We start from the raw sequence: 17,590 nt of genomic DNA on the forward strand, positions 1-17,590 counted from the left end.
GTGATAATGACTGGGGGTACAATGTTCAAATATCAGTGATTCAATGCTGTTCACGATGTTCACAGCGCTAGTCACAGCACAACAGCATTATTTTATCCATCTAGGAATCTTCAAACGACTCCTTAGGTTTCTTTTCAAAATAAACTTGTGGTCAATTATTCATTTACAGGAATTAGTGACCAGGATTGTGGTTATAATTAGTGTTGTGCGTAGTATTGTTGAACAAGGAATTTTGGTGAGGTAGGGAGGAAGGGAGAGAATTGAAGTAGCCTCACTGTGTGGCAACCACTCTTGTTTTGCTCACCATACTAACTTCGTGGTTCGCTATGGGGAACACACATGTACAAGGGTATATACAGTGTGTGTGTGTATATAGTATAATAACAGCAACAGGAGTATGTTGAGTGGAGCTATTTTGGTGAGGGAGGCGACGTCGTAATCATAGCGTCGTCTGCTGTGTGATTTCTCATGCAGTGTATGGTGGCCACTGTACTGTTTGGACACAATACCGGCTTACTTGCATAGTTCTGGTAAATAAAACATGTAGATAGGTATATATAACATGTGTAAATAGTGTAATAAAAACAATAACAGTGGCTGCTCACACTTGCAATGTTCTGAATGTGTTGATGGTAAATGTATATAGTGTGTGACAGTGCATAGTGTGTACATATGTTGTAAATATACATAAATGAACATGAAACATTGGTGTGAGTAACTGTATGATGGGAGTAGCAATGTTGGTGAATACAATGTTGGAGGAGTGAGGGAGGGAGGGAGGGCTGGCTGGGTGTGGCAGCTCACACTCTCGGTGCTCTGAATGTGTTGATGGTGAATGTATATAGTGTGTGACAGTGAATAGTCTGTAAATAGATTGTATATATACATAAATTAGCATGATACATGGTAAATATGTGCAACATATGTATACACAAGTGTCATGCATGTAACACAGTGTCCTCGGACAGCACGAATGTTTTACTGCCATAATATAGTGTACGTGTTCATTATACATAGGATTAGCATGTAAAAACAAATAAAATGTAATTTGGAACTGTGCGCAAAAAATGAACAAAAATATATTCGCGGCAACTCGCACGCCCCGCCCCGGGAGCGTACGTCACGGGCGAACAGGGAATGATGACATCACGCACCAACTTATGGACCCCATAGCTGCCAAAGTAAGTACACTTTCGAAATTTTTTTGACATACCCATACTGAGGGAATGGTTTTTGACACTTTAAAAAACCCAGCGTTGAACGTAATGAAACGTCATTTCCTGGGTGAGTCCCGGAGACTCCCTGGAGCTTACTAGGCTGATATGCTAATGTCAGACTTTGGCATCAGTCATGTGTATGGAGTTCTTATGGGCCTACCGGGGACCACGAGCCAGAACCTGGCCCCCTCTAGAGAGGCAAGGGGAGCAATAGCCTATAGAAACCCCCGTGTAATTGGAAGCATTCTATGTCTGCCATCGACCGAGTTAGGCACCAAGAAAGGTAGGCGTCCCAAAACAAACCCCTATTCTGGTGAAAATTGCAACCAAAAGCCGAACGAGTGGATAGAACTCCTCAAACAAAAACGAGCAAGCTAGTATGACGTCATTCGTCATTGCGTCGCTGTCTGCGCAACCCACCCCCTCCCCGGGAGGGGGAAGGGGCAGCCCCAGACCTACCGCGCCAGCGATCCACACCCCAGTTCTGAGGCTGGATATCAAAAACATGCGAAAAAAATGCCGACTGGAGGGGAGGGAGGGAGGGAGGGATGCCAGGAAGCCTCTGAGACTCGCCCAGAAAATGGCGTTTCATTACATTCAACGCTGGTTTTCTGGGTAGAGCCCCTACAGCTCCCCAGAGCTACCTACCCACAGAGGAAAGAATAGGGACTTACCCGGGAGGTGGTTGCTGCTCACTCCTCAACCCGAAGTCGAGGCTGCATCTGCCAACCCAAAGCGACACAGGCCCGAACGGGCCCAGAAACGTTTACAAGGTAACGAGCAGCCAGGACCCTGTTCGACCGCCAAAATCCCCATGCCTGAATGTCAACCCAGGACATATTGCCAAAGACGGCGGCAAGAGCCACGAACTTGCGGACGTCATGGGCACGGGGATAGACCGCAGGCTGGCTAGCCTTAAAAACGCTGCAGACGACCTGGGAGACCCACACCCTCGAACAGGGAAGAAGGGAAACCGGATCAACCCAAAGCGCACCCACGGACACAGAAGCCGTGGTGCGCAAATAACGGCGGAGCCGCAACCGGACACAAAACATGATGCACCCCCGGCCGAACCAACCAAGCATCAACAACCCAAGGGGCCCCTCTGGAATGCAGCAGTGTCATTCTTCGCCAGAAAAGAAGGAGAAGGCTGCAGACGAACAAAACGATCACCCCGACCTAAGGAGCAGAAACCTCTGTGCCGGAGGAGAGCATGAAGCTCACCCACCCGACACCCCCAGAGGCCAATGCCAACAGGAAAAGAGCCTTCGAAAAACCATCCGGAACCGAGGGGGCCACAACAAAACGAGGAGAAGAAAGAAAAGAGAGCACTCTGTCCAAAGACCAGGACGGCTCAGGCGGTGCATGAGCAGGCTGAAGGTGAAACAACGCCCGAGACAGCTTGCGAAACGGCGCAGACGTGACATCAATACCGAGAGCAAGCTGAAATGGCTCCACCAACGCCGCACGATACGCGACGACAGTGTTAGGCATAAGAAGACGGTCCTGGAACAACCAAGAGAGAAAAGACAACACCACCCTAACAGAAAGCGAAGTACAACGACGAAGACGTAAGAAGAACCGGAAGGACCGCCAGGAAACTTCATACTGCCGCCGAGACGAAGCCCGCAGGTGGGACACTAATAAGGAAGCCACCTGATCACAATAGAGATGATGATAAACTCGAGTCAAAAATACCATACACGAAGACTCGAGGAGAAGATCGAACCAGCCACGTGACATACCGCATACCGGGCCGATCTGTTGGAAGAGGCGGAGCCGCGGAAAAACCTCCGGGTTCGGACACCGAGCAAGCAGCGCCTGAAACCACAGCTGGGCCAGCCACCAAGGGGCCAAGAGGACAACTATACCCCTGGTAAGTCTCTAAGCGAGTCAGGACCTGGAGCAAACGCTGAACTGGGGGAAAGAGGTACAGAAACCCCCACCTTGACCAGTCCTGCCGAAAGGCGTTAACCCTGATGGCCTCGCAGTCGGGAAAGGGCGCCACATACAGGAGAAGGCGCCGTGACCACGCCGACGCGAAGAGGTCCACCTCAGGGCGCCCGAACGTCTGGCAAAGCCAACGGAAGGAGTCGGCGTTTACCGTCCATTCCGTGGAGAGGGGAATGAAACGAGACAGGCCATTGGCCAAGACATTGGACACACCCAGCACGTGAACTGCCAGGAGAGCCAAACCCCGAGAACTCAGCAGACGAGTCACCCGAAGCGACCAGTGCCAAAGAGCCAAGGACCGCATCGAACCCCCCCGGTTCAGACAATGAACCACCGGGGAGCAGTCCGAATGGAGCCGGATTGTCTACCCGTGGGCGACTCGAAACCTCCGAAGAGCAAACCACACCGCCGTGAACTCCCGCACAGTGCTGTGGACTTGATGGAAGGACGGACCCCACCGACCCTGGCCGGCCTGGTGAATACTGGTCACAAAGTCCCAGCCGAGAGACGATGCGTCCGTGAACACATCGAGCGAGGGCTCGGGTAGGCGCCACGATGCTGAACCCCAAAAAAACCTGAAGAGGAAGCCGGTGACACAGCAACTGACGCAAAGCCCCCGGGGTCGGAACCCAGCGATCGCGAGAGACGGAAAGGACGTCCCCGAAGGAACCAGAACAGCCAACGAAGCCAAACCCGACCCGGCGGGTAGACCAGCATCGCGAAGTTCAGGCTCCCACACAGACCCTTGAGCAACTGCTGGGAGACCTGGGAGCCCCCCAGAAACAGGCACAAGTGGGACCCCAGCCACAGAAGAGACTTCGGAGGAAGAGACAAGGAAGCGGTCCGAGAGTCTCACACAAGGCCCAGCCAGGCCCGAACCTGGGAGGGAACCAGATGGAACTTCCTCCAGTCCACCAAGAACCCGAACCCGGCAAGCTGAGAAAGAACCAGATCCCTGGCTAGCAGACAAGCGGAGTGGCTGGAAGCCCAAACCAGCCAGTCGTCGAGGTAGGCCAACACCCGAACACCTAACAGACGCAGACGGGTCACCACGTGAGGCGTGTGAAAACGCGAGGTGCCAGGTTCAAGCCGAACGGAAGACAACGAAAGCGGTAAGCACAAAGCCCCCCAACAAAACCGAGCCAGTCCCTGAACCCCGGATGAATCAGGACGTGCTAATAAGCATCCCAGAGGTCCAGGGACACCATCCAAGCACCCGGCTCCAACAGGAGCCGAACCTGGGACAGCGTGGTCATCCGAAAGGAGGAGCAATGAACCCAGCGGTTCTGACGGGACAAGTCTAGAATGAACCGCACGTCCGCGCAGTCCCGATTCGGGACTGGAAACAGATGGGAAACCCATCTGAGGGACGTCGTCATTTCGACCACGCCCAAGCGAACCCACTCATGTGTGCGACTACAGGAGAATAGGCAGGTACGTAAAAGGGAAAGATCGACCTTTGAGGATCACCCTAAACGGTGCCAAACAGATGGAAGAAGTACTAAGGAATGCTAGAAAATTGCAAAGGGATGAGGATGGGAAAGGGTGGTCGTTAAGACGAGATCTTTCAAAAGAAGATAGAGAGAAGCTGAAACTGAACCTCGCCGAGGCAAAACATTTAAATGAGAGCAGGAATGAAGAAGAAATAAATTCTTTTTTCTACAAAGTGATAGGGGTAGGCAAACCAGTAAAGTGGTACATAAAGGCAAACCAACAAAATCAATAGAGAGAGGGGGAGTGAAGAATAAGGAGAGGGGGAACAAGTTCCTGAAGATTGCATACACCAACATAGATGGAGTGAGATCGAAGATACTGGAGTTAAGTGATGTAATACAGCTGCAGACACCAGACATTGTTGCACTCACGGAGACAAAACTTGAAGATGTAATTTTAAATGAGGTCATATTCCCAAGGGGCTACTCAATTTGGAGACGGGACAGAAAAATTAGGAAAGGCGGTGGCGTTGCTGTGCTGGTAAAAGAACACCTAAAGGTGAAGGAAATAATGACTGCCAATCCACAAGAAGTTGACATAATAGCACTAGAGATCTGCTATGAGGATGATAAACTAATGATGATAAATGCATATAGTCCACCGCCAAGCAGCACATGGTCAAAGGAGGAGCTAGATAGTAAACGTGAAGGTCTTATAACAATAATGAGAGAGATTATAGCGAGAGCGGATAACGATAGATCATGACTGTTGATAGTCGGTGACTTCAACTTGAAATCCATAGACTGGGAAGCATATGAAGCTAAAACAGAAGATTTTTGGACCTGTAAATTTGTAGACCTCATCCTGGAAACATTCTTGTATCAACATGTTAAACAAGCTACGAGGATGAGGGAAGGGGACGTTCCCTCCATGCTAGATTTGATATTTACCAGGAAGGAGGAAGAGATATTTGACATTCAGTACCTTCCTCCCTTGGGTAAAAGTGACCATGTCTTTTTGGGAATAAAGTATGCAATGCGTTATAAGCTGGAAGAAAATAAGGAGGTTGAAGCAGTTGAAAAACCAGACTTCAGGAGAGGACATTATGGTGACCTTAGAAATTTTTTTAGTGAGTATAATTGGACAGACTTGATGCTAGGCAAGGAAGTGAATGAGATGTATGGCAAGTTTTGTGAAATATATGATAAAGGCACAAAAAAATTTATACCAAAACAGAGATGCAGGACCAGAAAACAGGATTGGTTCGACAGAAATTGTGAGAGGGCAAGAGACCAAAAGACACAAAAATGGAATCAGTATAGGAAGAGGCCAAACCCCCAAACATACCAGCGATACAAAGATGCGAGAAACAATTATACAGCAGTAAGGAGAGAGGCAGAAAGAAATTTTGAAAAAGGGATAGCAGATAAATGTAAAACAGAACCGGGCCTATTCTACAAATTCATAAACAACAAATTGCAGGTAAAGGATAATATCCAGAGGTTGGAAATGGGAAACAGATTCACGGAAAATGAAAAGGAAATGTGTGAAACATTAAATGAAAAGTTCCAAAGTGTGTTTGTACAAAATGAAATCTTCAGAGAACCAGACACAATAAGAATTCCAGAGAACAACATAGAGCGGATAGAGGTGTCTAGAGATGAAGTGGAAAATATGCTAAAGGAGCTCGGGAGGAACAAAGCAGCTGGCCCAGATGGCGTTTCACCATGGGTTCTGAGAGAATGTGCATCTGAGCTCAGCATTCCACTTCACCTGATCTTTCAGGCATCCCTGTGTACAGGAATCGTAGCAGACGTGTGGAAACAGGCTAACATAGTTCCAATCTACAAAAGTGGCAGCAGGGAAGACCCCCTCAATTATAGACCTGTATCATTGACAAGTGTAATAGTGAAAGTATTGGAAAAGCTAATCAAAACTAAATGGGTAGAACACCTGGAGAGAAATGATATAATATCAGACAGACAGTATGGTTTTCGATCAGGAAGATCCTGTGTATCGAATTTACTCAGTTTCTATGATTGGGCCACAGAGATATTACAGGAAAGAGATGGCTGGGTTGACTGCATCTATCTGGACCTAAAAAAGGCTTTCGACAGAGTTCCACATAAGAGGTTGTTCTGGAAACTGGAAAATATTGGAGGGGTGACAGGTAAGCTTCTATCATGGATGAAAAATTTTCTGACTGATAGAAAAATGAGGGCAGTAATCAGAGGCAATGTATCGGAATGGAGAAATGTCACAAGTGGAGTACCACAGGGTTCAGTTCTTGCACCAGTGATGTTTATTGTGTACATAAATGATCTACCAGTTGGTATACAGAATTATATGAACATGTTTGCTGATGATGCTAAGATAATAGGAAGGATAAGAAATTTAGATGATTGTCATGCCCTTCAAGAAGACCTGGACAAAATAAGTATATGGAGCACCACTTGGCAAATGGAATTTAATGTTAATAAATGTCATGTTATGGAATGTGGAATAGGAGAACATAGACCCCACACAACCTATATATTATGTGAGAAATCTTTAAAGAATTCTGATAAAGAAAGAGATCTAGGAGTGGTTCTAGATAGAAAACTATCACCTGAGGACCACATTAAGAATATTGTGCAAGGAGCCTATGCAATGCTTTCTAACTTCAGAATTGCATTTAAATACATGGATGGCGATATACTAAAGAAATTGTTCATGACTTTTGTTAGGCCAAAGCTAGAATATGCAGCTGTTGTGTGGTGCCCATATCTTAAGAAGCACATCAACAAACTGGAAAAGGTGCAAAGACATGCTACTAAGTGGCTCCCAGAACTGAAGGGCAAGAGCTACGAGGAGAGGTTAGAAGCATTAAATATGCCAAAACTAGAAGACAGAAGAAAAAGAGGTGATATGATCACTACGTACAAAATAGTAACAGGAATTGATAAAATCGACAGGGAAGACTTCCTGAGACCTGGAACTTCAAGAACAAGAGGCCATAGATTTAAACTAGCTAAACACAGATGCCGAAGAAATATAAGAAAATTCACCTTCGCAAATAGAGTGGTAGACGGTTGGAACAAGTTAAGTGAGAAGGTGGTGGAGGCCAAGACCGTCAGTAGTTTCAAAGCGTTATATGACAAAGAGTGCTGGGAAGACGGGACACCACGAGCGTAGCTCTCATCCTGTAACTACACTTAGGTAATTACACTTAGGTAATTACTCCAAGATGACCTGACAGAACGCAGGGGAAGAAGCCTGCCCTGCCAGATCCGAACCCCCCACAGGGGGAGGGGCAACCCAACACCACCGGAGGCCGTGCGAATCGACCCGAAAAGCCCACAAATCATGGGACCAGGCGTGAGTGAACAGCGCAAGCCTCCCCCCCATCAATGGGACGAACCATGAAAGGGCTGGCGCCCCCAGAACCTCGCACAGAGCGAACACCGCGCCGACCAGACGAAGGAGGGTCCGAAGGAGGCGCCGAACCCAAACCTGACACCAGTGGCCTACCAAGACGAGAGGAACCCTGAGCCTTGGCACGACCCTTCTGGGAAGGCCCACCACGGGACCCCCGGAGAGCCAGCAAGTCCGCCATGGGATGGCAAGAAGCCGAAGCAGCCTGAATAAACTTCACAATGGCTGAAGCGTCAAACAAGAGGGGCAAAAAGGGGACGAAATCCTAAGAGCCAAGGCCCAAGCGGATTCCACAGAGGAGGCAAGCACCGCCTGCCAACACGCAAGACGGGAGGCATAAAACAGAGCCACCGCATCCTGCAAGATCGGCGCGAAAAGCTTCAGCATGGCAGCCGACGAGCGAGCTGCCGAGGCCAAGGTGCCAGACCCAGGAACAGCCCCAAGCGCCCCCACGTCCTCCGTGAGCCAGTCAGAAGACAGCTCCAGGAGGGAAAAGAAGTGCAAGGCCGCAACTAAAAGGCCCCGAGCGCGCAAGTCCTCCGCCACCTGCGCCGCCGAAAGGAGGGGAACCTGCACATGGAGCTGAACGAGACCGACATCCCGGGGAACGGCAGGAGCAAACAAGCACTCATTGAGGTGCTCAAGGTCGCCCCCCAGGAAAACCTGAAGCACCGTCAAAGCTTCCCGCCACTCAAGCGTGCGGGAACGACAAAAGGAGTGTCAAGCCTCCTAGGCAAAGACAGGACAGTCTGCCAGCCAGGACGACTCCGGAACCTCGTATCGGAGCCAGAAAGGGAACGAAGACCCAAACCTGAAACCTCGGATCCATTGCCGAGGCATAATCCGGGTCGCGCAGGAGGTTCGCCGCAAGGGCCGTCTGCACCGCAGCAGATTTGATGCGATAAGTCGAAAACCTCTGGAAAGACGGAACCGAAACCCCCGGGGGGACACGGAACCGAACCAGGGCAGGGGTAGACACCAAATCCAACTCGTACACTGAGGGGGGAAAAGAAAACCCCACTCCTTGCAACAATAAGCCCCGCTCAGAGGGTATAAAAACCCAGGCAGGGTCCAGCGGGGCCCAAGGCCCCCAAGTCAGCCCCTCCCCAGCCCCAGGGTCCTCTCCAGCAGGACCTGGGGCCGAGTCCTCCCCCCAAGCACCGACCCTACTAGACAAGGCCGGCGCAGCCGTAGAAGCCGGATAGAAAGAGGCCCACTGCTCAGACCCAGAGGCTTCGGCCGGGGGAGGAGACTCGAATGCCTCTGTCACCACACTGGAAGGGGCATCCCCCGAGGTTGCCCGAGTCTCAAGACCAACTAACCCCTGCCCCGACTCCAAAACCCTCAGACGTTTCGGGGCCGAAAGCAGGGAAGAGGGACCAGAATGAACAACAGGAGGGGAAGGACCAGGAGGTGCGGACTGAACCAGGGTCGCAGTGACCCGCGCCCCCAAGTCCGGGTCCCTATAAGCAAAACGGGGCAGCCATGGGGCATCCGGGTTAACAACCAACCTAGTGCGTTGCAACAACCGAAATCTAGAATGCAACGCCTGTGCAGCCTGTACCCGAAGCGCCTTGATGTCGTCCGCACTAATGTCAACAACATGCCGGACCACATAGTGTACCAAACGGTCACACAGAGTTTTATAACAACGGACTTTGTAACCACAGATGTCAGTAACTTTCGAAAGCGCCAGGTCCTCTGAGTGAGTGTGGTCCAATGCAATCAAGTTCCTGCGTTTATTTGGAGTAATAACGTGCACTTTGATCTTAAACCTGGTTGATACCGGGTTGATGGGGTTCTGGGAGTTCTTTTACTCCCCCAAAGCCCGGCCCGAGGCCAGGCTTGACTTGTGAGAGTTTGGTCCACTAGGGTGTTGCTTGGAGCGGCCCGCAGGCCCACATACCCACCACAGCCCGGTTGATCCGGCATTCCTTGGAGGAATAAATCTAGTTTCCTCTTGAAGATGTCCACGGTTGTTCCAGCAATATTTCTTATGCTCGCTGGGAGGGTGTTGAACAACTGTGGACCTCTGATGTTTATACAGTGTTCTCTGATTGTGCCTATGGCACCCCTGCTCTTCACTGGTTCTATTCTGCATTTTCTTCCATATCGTTCACTCCAGTACGTTGTTATTTTACTGTGTAGATTTGGTAGATTAACTCTTAAACTGCGCAACACGTCATATGACGTGTTGGAGTACTACGCAAGATTTAAACGGCCCGCGGACACACGGGGTTCACCACACCTTCATCAGGGCTCTTGTAAATAGACGCCATTTTAAAAAAAAATCGTGGGCCAAACTCCCGGGTGTTAACCCCTTAACTGCGTTGCCTCCAAATGTGACACCCCCGCAGTGCGCAAGAAATAAATTCTCTGGAAAAAATTCTTTTTTCTTTTTAAAGTGTCAAAAACCCTTCCCTCAGTATGGGTATGTAAAATAAAAAGTCAAAATAGTACTTACTTTGGCTGCTATGGGGTCCGGAAGTTGGGGCGTGACATCATTCCCCGTGCGCGCGTGCCGTAAGCTCTCGGGGGCGGTGGGACACTCGGGGCGGGGCGAGCGAGTTGCCGCGAATATATTTTCGTTCATTTTTTGCGCACCTTTCCAAATACATTTTCGTTGTTTTTATGTGCCAATCCAATGTATAATGAACACGTACACTATAATATTGCAGTACAACATCCGTACTGTCCGTAGACACTGTGTTACGTGCATGTCAGGCGCAGTCAGGCGCAGATAGTCTCAGTGAGAGGGTGTGTTAACCGGAGCTCCTGAGTGTTGTTATATTATCATAGCAATATGGAAGTTGTAGTGAAGGACCTGGTGACTCTAGTGGGAGCCCTGAGGACAGAGTTGGACTCTCTGCGGGAGGAGGTGCGTCAGCTGAAAGAACAACGAGAAGTAACGAAGGAGGAGACCAGTAGTAAAGGGACCTTGTCTTGGAGAGTTGTGAAAGACAGGGGCCTTAAGAAGACTTTGATAAAGCCGCCTTCAAACGCCATAGCAACTTCTAATTCATTTGACGTTTTGGAGGACGAGTGCTGTGGTGAGACTGCAGATCGCACAAAAGGGAAAGCAACGAAGAGCAAGGAAGCGCAGGCCCCTCAGAGAGTAAAGGAAGTACCTAAGCAAACCTTAGTTGTGGTAGATTCCCAGATAAGGTATTTGGATAGAACGTTTTGTGCTAGAGATAGGGGGAACAGGTTAAGGGTTTGCTATCCCGGAGCTGGCATTGCTGATATTATAAACAACATGAATGATATTATGGCTGGAAATGGGAACAATCCCATTATTTGCATTAGCGTGGGAGGAAATGATGTTGGTCAAGTTAGGAGTGAGGAACTGATTCAGAGGTATAAAACAGCCATAGAATTAGTTAGGAGCAAGGGAGGAATCCCGATCATATGTGGCATTCTTCCAAGAAAGGGAGTGGGAAATGAATGGATATCGAGGGCACTTGGTGTCAATTGCCGGCTGGAAAGATATTGCAAATCAAATGCAATATCTTTCATAGACAACTGGGAACACTTCTATAGAAGAAATGAAATGTATGCTCGTGATGGGGTGCATCTGTCCAGAGCTGGGGTTGTTGCTGTTGCGAACTCGTTGGAAGAAGTGGTTAGAGGTGTTTGTTTGGGTTTAAACTGTTAGTAGATAGAGGTATGGGAATTGATTTGGAGGAAGGAGGTAATAAAAGTATGTGTTTGTGGGAGAAAGGAATTGGCAAAATGATCAGGGAAAGAGAAGGGCCTCAAAATAACAATTCACTTAGGGTATATTACACTAACAGTAGAAGTCTAAGAAATAAAATTAACGAATTAAATGCTCTTGTCTGCACAGAAAAAATAGATATTATTGCACTTACCGAAACGTGGATGAATGTAGAAAATAGAGAACTATTAGCTGAATATCAAATAAATGGATTTAAACTATTTCACACAGATAGATATATTAGATGAGGAGGTGGAGTAGCCATATATGTTAAGAACAATTTGAAATGTAGTCTCAAAGAGGGAATCAAAACTGAGCCACACACAGAAACTATTTGGATAGAATTAAACGAAAAAGCTAATAATATTATAATAGGAGTTATATATATAGCCACCAAATTTAGACAGAATGGAAGCAAAGCACCTATGGGATGAAATATCTAGAGCATCTAGATCTAACAGTATTTATGTCATGGGTGACTTTAATTTTAGCGGAATAAACTGGTTGAACAAAACAGCGTTGAATGTAATGAAACGCCATTTTCTGGGTGAGACCCGGAGGCTCCCCGGAGCTTTACCGGCTGATATGCTAATGTCAGACTTTGGCATCAGTCATGTGTATGGAGTTCTAGGGCCTACCGGGGACCACGAGCCAGAACCTGGCCCCCTCAGAGAGGCAAGGGGAGCAATGGCCTATAGAAACCCCCGTGTGGTTGGAAGCATTCTATGTCTGCCATCGACCGGGTCAAGCACCCAGAAAGGTAAGCATTCCAAAACAAACCCCTATTCTGGTGAAAATTGCTACCTAAAGCCGAACTAGTGGATAGAACTCTTCAACAGAAAACAAGGAAACTAGTATGACGTCATACGTCACTGTGCCGCTGTCTGCGCAGCTCCCCCCTCCCCGGGAGAGGGAAGGGGGAGCCCCAGACCTCCCACGCCGGCTATCCACCCATCAGTTCTGAGGCTGGATGTCAAAACACGCGAAAAACGCCGACCGGAGGGAGGGAGGGTTGCCGGGGAGCCTCCGGGTCTCACCCAGAAAATGGCGTTTCATTACATTCAACGCTGGTTTTCTGGGGGGAGCCCCGTCGGCTCCCCGGAGCTAACTACCCACAGAGGAAGGTCAAAAAGACAGAACCGGGAGGCGGACACCACGCACCCCCCAAGGAGGCGGACACCACGCACCCCCCAAGGAGGCGAGACAACCGGCAGCAAACGCCAACCCAAGGCGCCACAGGCCCGAAAATCCCGGGAACAACACGAGAACCAAGAGCAGCAAGGCCCCTGCACGAACACCAAAAATCCATGCCCGAAAGACCGCAAGGCCACGTCGCCCAGATGGCAGCGAGAGCAGCGAAGCCACGAACGCCACAGGCATGAAGCAAGAACACAGGCAGCTTAGCCGCAAGAACACGGCTGACCACCCAGGACACTATCACCCGCGAACCGGGAAGAACAGAACCGGATCAACGCAAAACGCGCTCCGGACCCAAACGCCGTGGCACGCAAACAACAGCGGAGGGCCGCCACTGAACACAAAAACGACACACCCCCGGCCCGACCAACGAAGCACCAACAAACCCTGGACCCCTCCAGAATGCAGCAGCCCCACCCCGCGCCAGATAAGATGGAGACTGCTGCCACCAAACAACCAAAACGCTAAAACCGAAGGAGCAAGAAAACTCAGCGACTCGACCCCCAGAGGCAAAGGCCCAAAGGAAAGAGCCGACGAAAAAACACACCGGAACCGAAGGGGCACTACCAACCGAGGAGAAGACAGAGCACGCTGACCAGAGACCAGGATGGTGCAAGCGGCGCACGAACAGGCCGGAGGTGAAACGACGCACAAGACAGCTGACTAACGGTGCAGAAGCAGCACCAAGACCGAAAGCAAGCTGAAGCGGCTCCGCCCGCGCCGCACGAAAAGAGGCGACAGTATGTGGCAAGACGAAGGCCCCCAACCCCCACCAGAAAACCAAGCCGAGAGTAACCAAGCTAGCAAGAGTAACCACCTAAGAAGGGACAGGAAAAGGAAAGACCGCCAAAATACCCCATACTGCCGCCAAGAGAAGCACGCAGGTGGGACACCTACCACGAAGCCACCCGACCACCAACCGGAGGCGAGACCGCAAGGCAGAACATAAGCAGCCCCGACAAGGCCCCTCCGAGCCCAGGAAAAAGGCGGAGCCGCGGGAAGATCTCGGGCGCGACCACCGAAACCCAGGCGGCACAAGGAGATGGAACGTCTGCCGAACAGAAAAACTCCCCAAAGCATGCAAGCCCCCCAGAAGTTCAGAAACGACGGGTCCGACGCGAGACATCGCAAGACCCCCAAAAAAACAACAACCGGCAGGGCAAGCTAGGAAACCAAAGAAGGCAGAAGGGTCGCCGCCAGAACAGTACCCGAACCAAGGGGTACGAACAACTGCAATAGACCGAGACAAAGAAGCACATCACAGGACACAGGCTGACCAACGCCTAAGAACACACGCAGAACATCCCTGCTGCAGAGGAGGCAGGAAGAAAGAGCAGAAGCACAAAAACCCCAGGAGAACAACCAGGGGTGGACAAACAGGCAGGGACAGAAAAAACCCCACGCAATCCCCAGGCACAAAACGGCAGCAAAGTGCCACTCCACAACCAGACACAGGAACAAGGACACGCCACCGTGAAACACGGTACCAATGCACACGTGCAGCAGCAGCAACAGGCACCACTGCAACATGCAACATGTAAATAGCAACTCCCTTCTGCAAAGGCAGAGAACGGAGCAGGCAGACCCCAGACAGGGCCAACGGAGACACGACAAAACCCTGCAGGCCCAGAAACCTGCACCAGGCGACCGACGGCGGAGAGACCCCGCTCGATACCCGCTGGATGAGGTACTGGGAGCTCTTTTTCACCTGAAGCCCGGCCCAAGGCCAGGCTAGACCGGCCAGAGGGTGGCCCACCAGGCAGCTGCTAGGAGCAGTCCACCGGCCCACATACCCCCACAACCAGGACGGGCCGGAACTGCCATACGAAAACAGGCTAGTGCGCCCTGGAAGTCCACGGACGAACCAGCAAGAAGGCTTATGCTCGCAAGTAGGTCGTGTAACAAGCACAGACCTCTGATGGTAATACAGTGTTCCCCAAATGTGCCAATAGCACCACTGCACTCCACTGGTACTATCCCGCAAGTTCTACCAGATAGGCGGGACCCAAGAGCCAGAGCTCAAATCCTGCAAGCACAGCCAGGAGCCTTACCAGGTGAGTACAGAACCAACCCTACAACCCCCACACCTCACAACATTAAAAGGAGGGTCCCCTGAATGACTCCAGCATGGGTTGGACATGCACAAGAGGGGGACAGGAAGGGTTGAAAAAAGGGACAGTCACTGGTGTGCGAACAGTCTCAGTCGTACAAAAATATACCTAAATAAAGACAGGTATATAAACAACTCCGCATGCAGCGCCCGGCCAAAAGACGCCAGACCGCAGAAACTCACCTGGCGAATGGTGGCACGAACTTGACACGACTCAACCGTGCCCAGAAGAACCTGGGAGCACCGCCAGGTGAAGACGCCAGAGCCGGACCCGCAGGAGAACGGAGAGGCGGAGGCGGTCCACACCCATGACACAGGGAAAACCGCGGTGTCCTCCCCACAACTGGGAACCAGGACACCCCCGGCGCGAAGGGGCACATACCGCAGCCAGGGAGAAGAACGAGAGGCGAAGCACTGTAGCAAAAAGGGCGCAAAACACCAGCACTAAAACACCGCCCAGACAAAAACAAACTCCACGGCGCATGCGCATAACACGCTGGCCGAACCGCACACCCTCCCTGCGGGAAGGTGCCAGCCAGGACTACTGCACGAGAAAAGTAGCCAAAAGAGGAAGCAGGAACAATAAAACTGGCCAAAGAAGCAAAGAGCCCAAAAAGGAACCCAACCGGGCGACAAGTAGCCCAACCGGGCGACAAGCAGCCCAACCGGGCGACAAGCAGCCCAACCGGGCGACAAGTAGCCCAACCGGGCGACAAGCAGCCCAACCGGGCGATAAGCAGCCCAACGGGGCGACAAGCAGCCCAACGGGGCGACAAGCAGCCCAACGGGGCGACAAGCAGCCCAACCGGGCGACAAGCAGCCCAACCGGGCGACAAGCAGCCCAACAGGGCGACAAGCAGCCCAACAGGGCGACAAGCAGCCCAACAGGGCGACAAGCAGCCCAACAGGGCGACAAGTAGCCCAACAGGGCGACAAGGACGAGAAGCCGACAGACGTTCCAATAATGCGGGAAGTAGCGAAAAACCTTCCCGTACCCTCGAGAACAGAAGCCAACACTAGTCCCGAAGGCACACAAAGGCGCAGGTGCACCCGAGATCAGAAGTCACGCAGAACCCCATCGAAAGGGGAAACATGACGAAAACACCATCCCAAAAAGGGGTGGGAGGAAACATCCACCCACAGGACGGAACCAACCGACTCAAAGGCCAAGGAACCGAGCCCGGGGAGAGGCCGACGCCCAACAGCACGTACGGCGAGTGGGGAGGAAAAACCCCACTCCGCGTAACCACAAGCCCCGCCTAGAGGGGGATAAAAACCCCCACGGGGTCCAACGGGGCCAAGGCCCCCCAAGTCAGCCCCTTCCCAGCCCCGGGAACCTACACAACAGGCCCCGGGGCCGAGCCGTTCCCCCAAAGCCCAGGCCGTACCAGAAAACCGGGGCAGCCGTGAAAACACTAATGAAGGGAGCCCACTGGCAGACTCGTACAACACGGCTTTAGGAACAGGCTCAAATGCCCCCGTCACTACCCCGGAAGGGGAATTCCCCGAGACTGCCCGAGTCTCAACACCATCAAAAACCCGCCCCGAACCTACAGACGGTAAGGAACCGGAAGCAGGCAGGAAGGGTGATCCAGGGGAAAGACAAGGCGGCGTGGATGGAACCAAGCAACCAACACCCCCAAGTCCCAAAACAAACTACAACGGGGCAGCCCCGGGGCTCCCGGGGAGGAAACCACGAGAACGTTGCCACCACCAAGTCTCACGTGCAACGCCCCTGCTGCCCGCACCCACTTTGTTAGCACAACTGGGTAACCGAGCCACAACGAGCAACCAAACTCGCAGGACTCTGGGTCGAAGGTGTCACCGACCCCACAGGCAGCAAACGGAGGCAAAACAGAGAGTCACCCAGAGACAAAGGGTGAGAGCAACCCTCAAACTCGCTGGAAGCGAGGGGGGGACTCTGGGGTCACATCCATTGGACCCGCGCGCCCCCAGGGGTTTCGCAGGGTCCCGAGCGTTTACTATAAGAGGACTCGCGCTCAGGTAATCCCAGGCAGGGTACTGCTAACCGGCACCCAAAGCTACCAAACAACTTTCTAAGAGCTGAACCCCCGGGACGTGTACACTCACGGGGACCTAGCAGGGGTACCACCAGAAAATACTCAGAACACAAGGGACACAAAGGGCAAGAACGAAGGCAGACTCCCCCACCAAGTAGATAAACAAAAAGAAAAAGAAAACCCCGCAAGAGGACAGCGTACCTAAGCGGAACAGAGCCGGCCGCTATGATTGGTAAAGACAAGCTGCACAGTACCCTGCGCCCCACCAGTGCAAAAACTGCCCCTTACTCTAAGGCGAACAAGGGAGACAGAACACACGAGCACACAAAGAGCGGCCGAAAACCAAGCAGTAAACGGCCAAGCAGGGGCAGGACCCAAGGAACTTGTGGAAGGTGGCCCCAAGCCCCAAGGGCAGTACTTACAGGGCACCTACGGAAGAGAACCCTAGGAGCCTGCAGCCCGAGTACTGAAGAATCACTCCCGGCTCACGCACCACCTAGAAAACAGACAACACACTCTAGGTACAGTG

At 51.5% G+C, this 17,590-nt stretch overlaps 2 protein-coding genes across 3 annotated transcripts in view; one reads left to right on the forward strand and one right to left on the reverse strand.

Moving 5' to 3' along the window:
* The window catches only part of LOC123763843 (zinc finger protein 271), a 463,457-nt gene that overhangs the window by 349,321 nt on the left and 96,546 nt on the right, over window positions 1-17,590 (reverse strand). The window lies entirely within an intron of this gene.
* Window positions 1-17,590, forward strand: part of LOC123766522 (uncharacterized) — a 409,922-nt gene that overhangs the window by 213,744 nt on the left and 178,588 nt on the right. The window lies entirely within an intron of this gene.

The sequence above is a fragment of the Procambarus clarkii genome, chromosome 5 (assembly GCF_040958095.1).
Source record: "Procambarus clarkii isolate CNS0578487 chromosome 5, FALCON_Pclarkii_2.0, whole genome shotgun sequence".
NCBI classification, from domain to species: Eukaryota; Metazoa; Arthropoda; class Malacostraca; order Decapoda; family Cambaridae; genus Procambarus; species Procambarus clarkii.